Source organism: Squalius cephalus (genome assembly GCF_949319135.1).
Source record: "Squalius cephalus genome assembly, chromosome: 10".
Lineage (NCBI taxonomy): Eukaryota > Metazoa > Chordata > Actinopteri > Cypriniformes > Leuciscidae > Squalius > Squalius cephalus.
The window spans coordinates 20,996,593-21,004,953 of record NC_137131.1 but is presented as its reverse complement, the minus strand read 5'-3'; the positions used below and the strand labels follow the sequence as shown (position 1 = coordinate 21,004,953).

The window sequence follows — 8,361 nt, the reverse complement described above, 5'->3', positions numbered from 1 at the left end:
TTTTCCAGATCTGCACAGTGAGCTGTCCAGATCTTGGAATAAACCATATTCCTCTCGTCTCTATAGTCCCCATGTTCACGTTTATTCAGATATTAGGGGGCTGAGAGAATATGGTTATGGGTCGATGCCACAGGCTGAACAGACGCTCGCGAGCTATCTGTCGCCTGGTTCAGCATCGTCCCTGAAGGCCTCAGCTTTGCCCACAAAGCCTCTGAAAACTACATCATCTCTCGTGGGCAAAGCATATACGGCAGCAGGTCAGGCTGGAGCATGTCTACACACTATGGCAGTGCTCCAGGCTTATCAGGCTGATCTGCTGGGGGATTTGGACAGAAACGAGGGGGTGGGGCCCGATGAGGTTCGAGAACTTCGTCGGGCCACTGATTTGTCTCTCAGGGCTACTAAGGAGACCGCCAGAGCAATTGGGCGGTCTATGGCAGCCCTTGTAGCCACTGAGAGGCATCTTTGGTTAAATCTGGCAGAAATAAAAGAAAAAGATCGTGCTTTTCTGTTAGATGCACCTATTGATCCCTCTGGTCTCTTTGGTGAGGCTGTTAATTCGGTTGTGGAAAGATTCCAGGAGGCTAAGAAACAGTCAGAGGCATTTAAAAAATTTCTCCCTCGCCGTGTCCAACCCCCTGGGGCTGCTGGGCGTGAGCAGTCCCAGCCGTCAAGCTCCTCATACAGAGCACAACAGAAAGAGAGTGTTGCGTCTCGTGCTCCGCCACAAAAACACTGGAAACAGACGCAGCACTCTCAGCCGAAGCCTTCAAAGCAGAAGCCGGATCTGAGGACCGTCCTTCAGGCTAAGAAGGCTTCGGCTCAAAAGAAAAGGTCCTGACTCCTATGGAGTCAGACCCATGAGGGCAGCCCCACCCGGGGTGGAGCGGATCACACCTCAGCATACGGTGTCCGCTCCACCTCGGTGTCCTCAGGGAGCCATTCTGCCAACCCCGCACCCTTGGTCTCGGGGCGCAGTGGTTCCCAGCGATCGTCTGGTGCAATGTCAACTCGACATTGCGTCAGATATGAACCTTCTGAGGGGGGTTCAAAAACATTCAGTTCGGGTGGTTCCTGCCGATATGTTTCGGGCCCCCGGGCCGAGTGTCTCAATTACACCAGAGGCCAGCCTCGAGAGGCTGGTTCCCTTAGTAGATTTTCTGACAGAGTGGAAGAATCTGCCAAATATTTCTCAATGGGTCCTGCATATAGTAGAGAAAGGATACAGAATCCAGTTCGGTTTGCGTCCTCCTCGCTACAACGGGGTGGTGCCCACGCTGGTACACCCCGAGCAGGCTCTGGTGATGGAACAGGAGGTGAAAGCTCTTCTGGCGAAAGAAGCTATAGAGCAGGTGTTTTCACCCGACAGAGAATCGGGTTTTTACAGCCGCTATTTCATCGTTCCAAAAAAGGATGGGGGGTTGCGTCCCATTTTAGATCTTCGTCTGTTGAATCGTACAGTTCAAAAACTCAAGTTCAAGATGCTGACACTCAAACAGATCGTGACTCAAATCAGATCCGAGGACTGGTTTGTCACAATAGATATGAAAGACGCTTACTTCCATGTCTCCATCCTCCCTCAGCACAGGAAGTTCCTGAGGTTTTCTTTCGGGGGCAAAGAATACCAGTATCGGGTTCTTCCATTCGGTCTAGCTTTATCACCCCGCACATTCACGAAGTGCGTAGATGCAGCTCTGGCCCCGCTCAGGCTGCAGGGCATACGTATTCTGAATTACATAGACGACTGGCTGGTTCTAGCGGAATCAGAACAGTTAGCGGTTCGGCATCGAGATGTCGTCCTCGCACATATGCGGAAATTGGGGTTGAGGCTCAACGCCAAGAAGAGTGTGCTATCTCCATTACAGAGGACCACTTTTCTGGGTGTGGTATGGGATTCAGTCACGATGCGAGCCAATCTATCGCCCGTTCGTGTAGCTGCTATCCTAACAGCCATAAAAGAGCTAAAGCTAGGTCAGTCACGCACTGTGAAGCAGTTCGAGAGACTGTTAGGGCTCATGGCAGCGGCGTCCAACGTGATACCTTTTGGCCTGCTGTACATGAGACCTTTGCAGTGGTGGCTCAGGACCAGAGGGTTTTCCCCGAGGGGAAACCCGCTTCGTATGATCAAGGTCACGCGGCGGTGTCTCCGCGCTTTGGTTATATGGAAGAAACTTTGGTTCCTGTCCCAGGGTCCGGTGTTGGGAGCTCTTTGCCATCGAGTTGCTATCTCGACAGATGCTTCCCTCACCGGCTGGGGAGCGGTAATGGAAGGCCGCTCAGCTCAGGGTCTGTGGAGGAGTCATCATCTCTCTTGGCACATAAATTGCCTGGAGATGTTGGCTGTTTTCAACGCGTTGAGACATTTTCTCCCAGACCTGAGGGATCACCATGTGCTTGTCCGGACAGACAACACATCGGTGGTCTCTTATATAAATCGTCAGGGGGGTCTGCGGTCGCGTCCACTATGCAAGTTGGCACACCAGATCCTCCTATGGTCCCTGGGGAAGATACTCTCTCTGAGGGCAGTGTATATTCCAGGGGGCCAGAATATCGGAGCAGACGTCCTGTCGAGGCAGGAGCTGAGGCCAGGGGACTGGAGACTTCACCCCGAGGTGGTGGAGAAGATTTGGGAGTTTTACGGCAAGGCCGAAGTGGATCTGTTCGCGTCTCAGCATACGACGCACTGTCCACTCTGGTTCTCCCTTACCCACCCAGCCCCCCTGGGGCTGGATGCTATGGTGCAGACGTGGCCGAGGCTACGTCTGTACGCCTTTCCCCCTGTTGCTCTGCTCCCAGGAGTTCTGGAGAGAGTTCGTCAGCACGGAATAAGCCTATTGCTAGTAGCACCACGTTGGCCAAGTCGAATCTGGTTTGCGGACCTGATTCATCTACTAGACGGTCCTCCCTTGGAGTTACCGATCAGGAGAGACCTTCTGTCTCAGGCCGGGGGCACAATATTCCACCCCCGACCAGAGATTTGGAAACTTTGGGTTTGGCCTCTGAGGGGGCCCAACTCATAGAGAGTGGTCTTTCAACCGAGGTTGTTGAGACCATTCTAAGCTCCAGAGCTCCCGCTACGAGGAAATTGTACTCTTTGAAATGGAGAGTCTTCACTACTTGGTGTCACCAGCGTCAGTGGGACCCGGTTAACTGTTCAGTAAACACAGTACTGGAGTTTCTGCAGGATCGCTTTGCGTCAGGTTTATGTCCATCCACCTTAAAAGTATACGTGGCAGCCATTGCGGCCTTCCACGTCCCGGTGGGTGGTGTATCGTTGGGTCGAGACCCCCTGATTACTCGTTTCCTTCGTGGCACCCTGAGGCTAAGGCCTGTAACACGCACTAGGATGCCGGCTTGGGACTTGGCGTTGGTACTGGAGGGCCTATCTGGGGCTCCGTTTGAGCCCTTAGAGTCGGTCTCAGAGAAATTTCTGACTTTCAAGACTATTTTTCTTCTAGCCATTTCGTCCCTCAAGAGAGTCGGAGATCTTCAGGCCCTTTCGGTTTCTCCCACCTGCCTTGAATTCGCACCGGGAATGGTCAAGGCATTCTTGTATCCTAAACAGGGTTATGTCCCTAAGGTGCCAACCATTATTCCGAGGCCTATTGTGCTTCAGGCTTTCTGTCCTCCACCTTTTACTTCTCCGGGCCAGGAAAAGCTGAACTTGTTGTGTCCAGTGCGAGCATTGGATACTTATGTTCATCGGTCTTCTCCATGGAGGAAGTCCGATCAATTGTTTGTCTGTTTTGGATCATCCAAGAGAGGTTGTCCGGCTTCTAAGCAGACAGTTAGTAAGTGGATAGTCGAGGCTATTTCTCTTACCTATGAGTCCTCTGGCCAGCCCTGTCCTTTGGCGGTCAGAGCTCATTCCACTAGAAGTATGGCGGCCTCTAAAGCCTTAATATCTGGAGTGTCCCTCCAAGACGTTTGTGATGCGGCGGGTTGGTCTTCTCCGCTCACATTTGTCAGATTCTATAGCCTGGACCTGGATGCTGCCCCAGGGTCTCAGGTGCTCAGTGCTTAGTGTGGGTTTTTTGACAACAGGCTTACACGCAGGCATTTGGAATTCTGGCGGCTTGGGTATTCTCGTTCCCAAAGCGTTATCGACGCATCGCGAGTTCCCTCGAAAGGGAACGTCTCAGGTTACGACTGTAACCATAGTTCCCTGAGAAAGGGAACGAGACGATGCGTCGCCCTGCCATACTTCCTGCATTCCTGTAATCGACTTGCTTCGGCAAATTTCGAAGCTAAAGCCGGTTTCACCGGATGCGCTTTTATAGCTTCCTGGTCATGACGTCACCCGCCCGTGACGCGCATTTCATTCATTCCATTGGACTAGTTGACATAGATGCTTCAGACGCATTCACGCCGGGGGCGTTCCCAAAGCGTTATCGACGCATCGTCTCGTTCCCTTTCTCAGGGAACTATGGTTACAGTCGTAACCTGAGACGTTCTTTCAATGTTTCATCTTCGGATTTGCGAGTCTCTCGCTCTGATTGACATGGTAAAATCGATGTCATCATTACTGTCTTTAGTTTACAGTGTGTACAATCGCTGCGCTTTAAGAATCTTCTGGACGGAGCTGAAGTTTTTGTTTCCAACAGGCGCTGTACACGATAGACCAATCACAACAGACTGTGCCATCTGGCCGGCCAGTCAGAGCAGAGTAGCTTGCGGAAAGGAGGGATTTAGAGAGAGTGATTCATCCATCGAGTTGGTTGAGAATCATTGACAAATGTGGTGATGTGCAATGTATATTATGAGAAAATTAAACTGTTTTTTTTGACATTTGATGCATGTAAACCTGTTACAGGAGACCTCTAAAACAAAATGGTTTAAAAAAAAAAAAAACTTTAAGATAATAGGGGTACTTTAAAGCAGCCTGGGCACATTCATGTTCAAAGATAATAGGGGCACCTTAAAGCAGCCTGGGCTCATTCATGTTCAATGAGAGCCGAGTGACATCCAGAGTATAACAGTGATATTGGCAACCATTGAAAATGTGGACGTGTCCAGTAATAGGTGACAATGGCAAAAAGCATGTGTTGATTCTCTTTTGTCATTGATATGACACATTATGTACTGGTATTTCCCTTCCAGAATGTTTTTAACTGCATAATGGGCTGACATGGATTAACATCTTAGCTGTAGTGACATTCTTAAAGGGGGGGTACAATGGTGTTTCATGTATTCAGAGTTGTTTACAGTGTTAAAGAGATGGATTCTCATGCTTAACATGGCCAAAGTTTTTTAAAAATATTTGGACGAATAACGGAGAATTTCTGTACCGAAAATCTTACTTCCGGGTTGGTACAAGTTTCGGCTGTTTTTTTTTCGACCGTGGATCTAATGACGTAGACCAGAGTGGAACTCCTTATACACTCTTAGAAAGAATGTGTCAAAAATGACACAACCTGTGTTAAATTTTAACACATCTGTGGGTGAGCTCCAGGACTACTAGATTTGTGTTAATTTCAACTCATTCACTGTGTTAATGAGTTTAACACACTAAATGTGTCAGAAAGGTTAACATAAAGATGTGTAAACATGTGTAAAAGATGTGTAAACATGTGTAAAATAAGTGTAAAAGATGTGTAAACGTGTAAAATATGTGTAAAAGATGTGTAAACATGTGTAACATTACCACATTATGTGCTATCCTTGGCTACACACACTGTGTTAAGAAAGGTATCTAAAATCCTAAATCCTAAACAAAATAAGCATTTGACAAAATAAAGTCTGTGGTTGATTATCTTATTTATTATAATGACTAGCATATCAACAATTAAATTCAATCCAGAATAGAACAATACAATTTAAAGCAGTCAAAAAGGAAATGTCCAACATAGGATAAAACAGTTATTTTCTCAATCTCATTAGGTAACATGACACACTTCCCCACCTTCAAAATAATTTCACTTATTTCCAAAACATTTTTGGCTTGATGTACATTGGTGGCCAAGTTTAGAAAATATTAAGCATTTTAATGTTTTTGAAAGAAATCTCTTATGCTCACCAAATATTTAATTTGATACAAAAGTACAGTAAAAACAGTAAATATTGTGAAATATTATTACAATGTAAAACAGCTGTTTTCTATTTGAATATATTTAAAAAATATTTTATTCATGTGATCAAAGCTGAATTTTCAGCATCATTACTCAAGTTTTCAGTGTCACATGATCCTTCAGAAATCACTCTTATATGATGATTTGATGCTCAAGAAACAGTTCTCATTATTATTATCAATGTCTGGACCACCCAAGAGGACGTTTGACTGCCATGTAACGCAACCAATCACAGTTTGTTTTGTTCTGCGTCATGTTTAGGGGCGTGATAATATATGATGTTGATGTCCCTACAATAACAGACTGGCTGCATCTAATAAATTATTCATTCAAGAACGTTAAACAATGGAGCCGCGAACTTCAAATACTTTTGAAAATCCAGTGTTTAGTTGATCCTGGTAAGCGCTCATTGTCACAGTTGTAAGCACAATAGCATTCTTCTTCCACGAGGGGTTTTGGTGTCACGGCATTTGTTTCCAGGCGAACCAATAAAGAACACGACACTCACATCTCCCGAACATCCTGTAGAATTCAACCAATCAGATCGCGACTTTGAAACTCCTGAAGTGTTTCCAGAAAAGTGTGACATATGCATCAGTCCCCTGTTTCCTGGATGCAAACGTGTCCACCAACACAAATGTGCTCAGTTCTTCTTCAGAGAAGATCGCAGTTCCAACACTATATAAAAATATAATAGGGAGAGAGAGAGAGGAGAAAATTACACAAGCATCAAATTGTTTTTAATCTCCATCATACTATAATTCAGAATATATATATATATATTTGTAAGTAACACCCTTTTGTCAGCACATTCAAACATTTCAGTTGAACTGTAAACTAAATTATGCCAGATTAAATTTTAATACTTACATTTCCTTAATTCTCTCCAAAAATGATGAGATTCGTAGGCTTAACTGCAATCAGGGATTTAGGCTAGCCAATTTCAACTTGTTTGCAGTGAAGGGACAGCTGTTTGAGACACAGTAAGATACATGATGCAAGAAATCCCCATGTGATGATCTTTTTCTTTCCCTCAGTAGTTAACCTACCTGTGCGCTGATAGGCTATGCTTATTAGGCACCTTCCTGGTCAGGTCGGACTCCTTGGCCTAATAATAGATCAAAAGAATGCAAAAATAAAAACTTAAGTTGTTTAGAATGCTTGATTTGATATGAATTAATGATTTAGTGAGTTTTACTGCAATGCTTACCTGAATAAATTAAATCTGGTGAGACTGAACACGGTGGTCGGTGGAAAATGGTCCATCTTCTGATTGGTTCATTTGCTGTGTAATATTAGACATAATGCAAAGGTCACTTATTTTATATAAAGTTAGCACATGTAACGTTATTGTATGCTAACAGTTACCTAGCCTGCACATCACTCAAGAGCACTTATGACATATTGCTAATCATTTCAGCAAACTTTCAAATCCACTACTACGATTACATTTTATACGTAACGTTAATCAAATTAATAAAGAGTAGACGATTTTTAAAACACCTTTACAGATAACATTTTGTGTATTGTAAATCGAGTAGCACTGTAAGTTACAATCTAGGTGCGGTCACGTTTAGCTACCATTGCTTGGCGAAATTTTGCGTGTAAAATCCATTAATAAAGGTCTCTTCAGTATCTGGAATTTCGAGTGAAAGTGTAAAAAAATTATGCCGATTTTGAATCGGGGTTTCCACGCAAATTCGCAGCATTGATCAACATAAAGCTGCTTGGTTTAGTTAGTCGTGCTTCAGCTAACTTTAACGTTACACTATTGACAATAGTCGAGTTTTTTGCCCGCAAAATCTCGTCGTAACCTAGCTTTTAAGCCAGTATTAAAATAACAGTAGCAGGAAATATTGTTTTTGTAAATGAACATGAGTGAAAAAAAATAATTCAAGTACAGCGAGCTTACCTCAAGAACCTTGAGCATCACCGGCGTGATTCGGCGCGAATCATCTCCTCCCTGGTAAAAGAGGTGGTTTTCACGAACAGTTTTGACGCGAGGAGTAGTCGATAACGAAGTGATAAGGTACATGTTTTATTTTCAACAATATAGTAAAAACAAAATAGTTGCTGTCGTTAACAGACTTTTATCTACTAACGTTACTGAACTGCAACTGACTGGAACTGGATTATGTTCACTCAAAAGTCACCTTATTGGTTGGTTCAGTTCGACTAGCTAATTTAAATAACGGTCGCGTTATAAAAATTAACACATTAAAGTGTGTAAGCACATCAGTCTACTCATATTGTGTTAAATGCTTTGAGTAAATACCCAAGTTGTGTAAACTTT

At 44.6% G+C, this 8,361-nt stretch overlaps 1 long non-coding RNA gene across 1 annotated transcript; it reads right to left on the bottom strand.

Annotated features, from left to right (window-relative positions):
• Positions 1–6,964: 6,964 nt before the first annotated feature.
• Positions 6,965–8,059, bottom strand: LOC307165540. Its single transcript, XR_013822495.1, has 3 exons — positions 7,981–8,059; positions 7,118–7,353; positions 6,965–7,037 (listed from the first exon to the last, which is right to left on the bottom strand). It is a non-coding gene; the product is annotated as an uncharacterized lncRNA (long non-coding RNA).
• Positions 8,060–8,361: the final 302 nt, after the last annotated feature.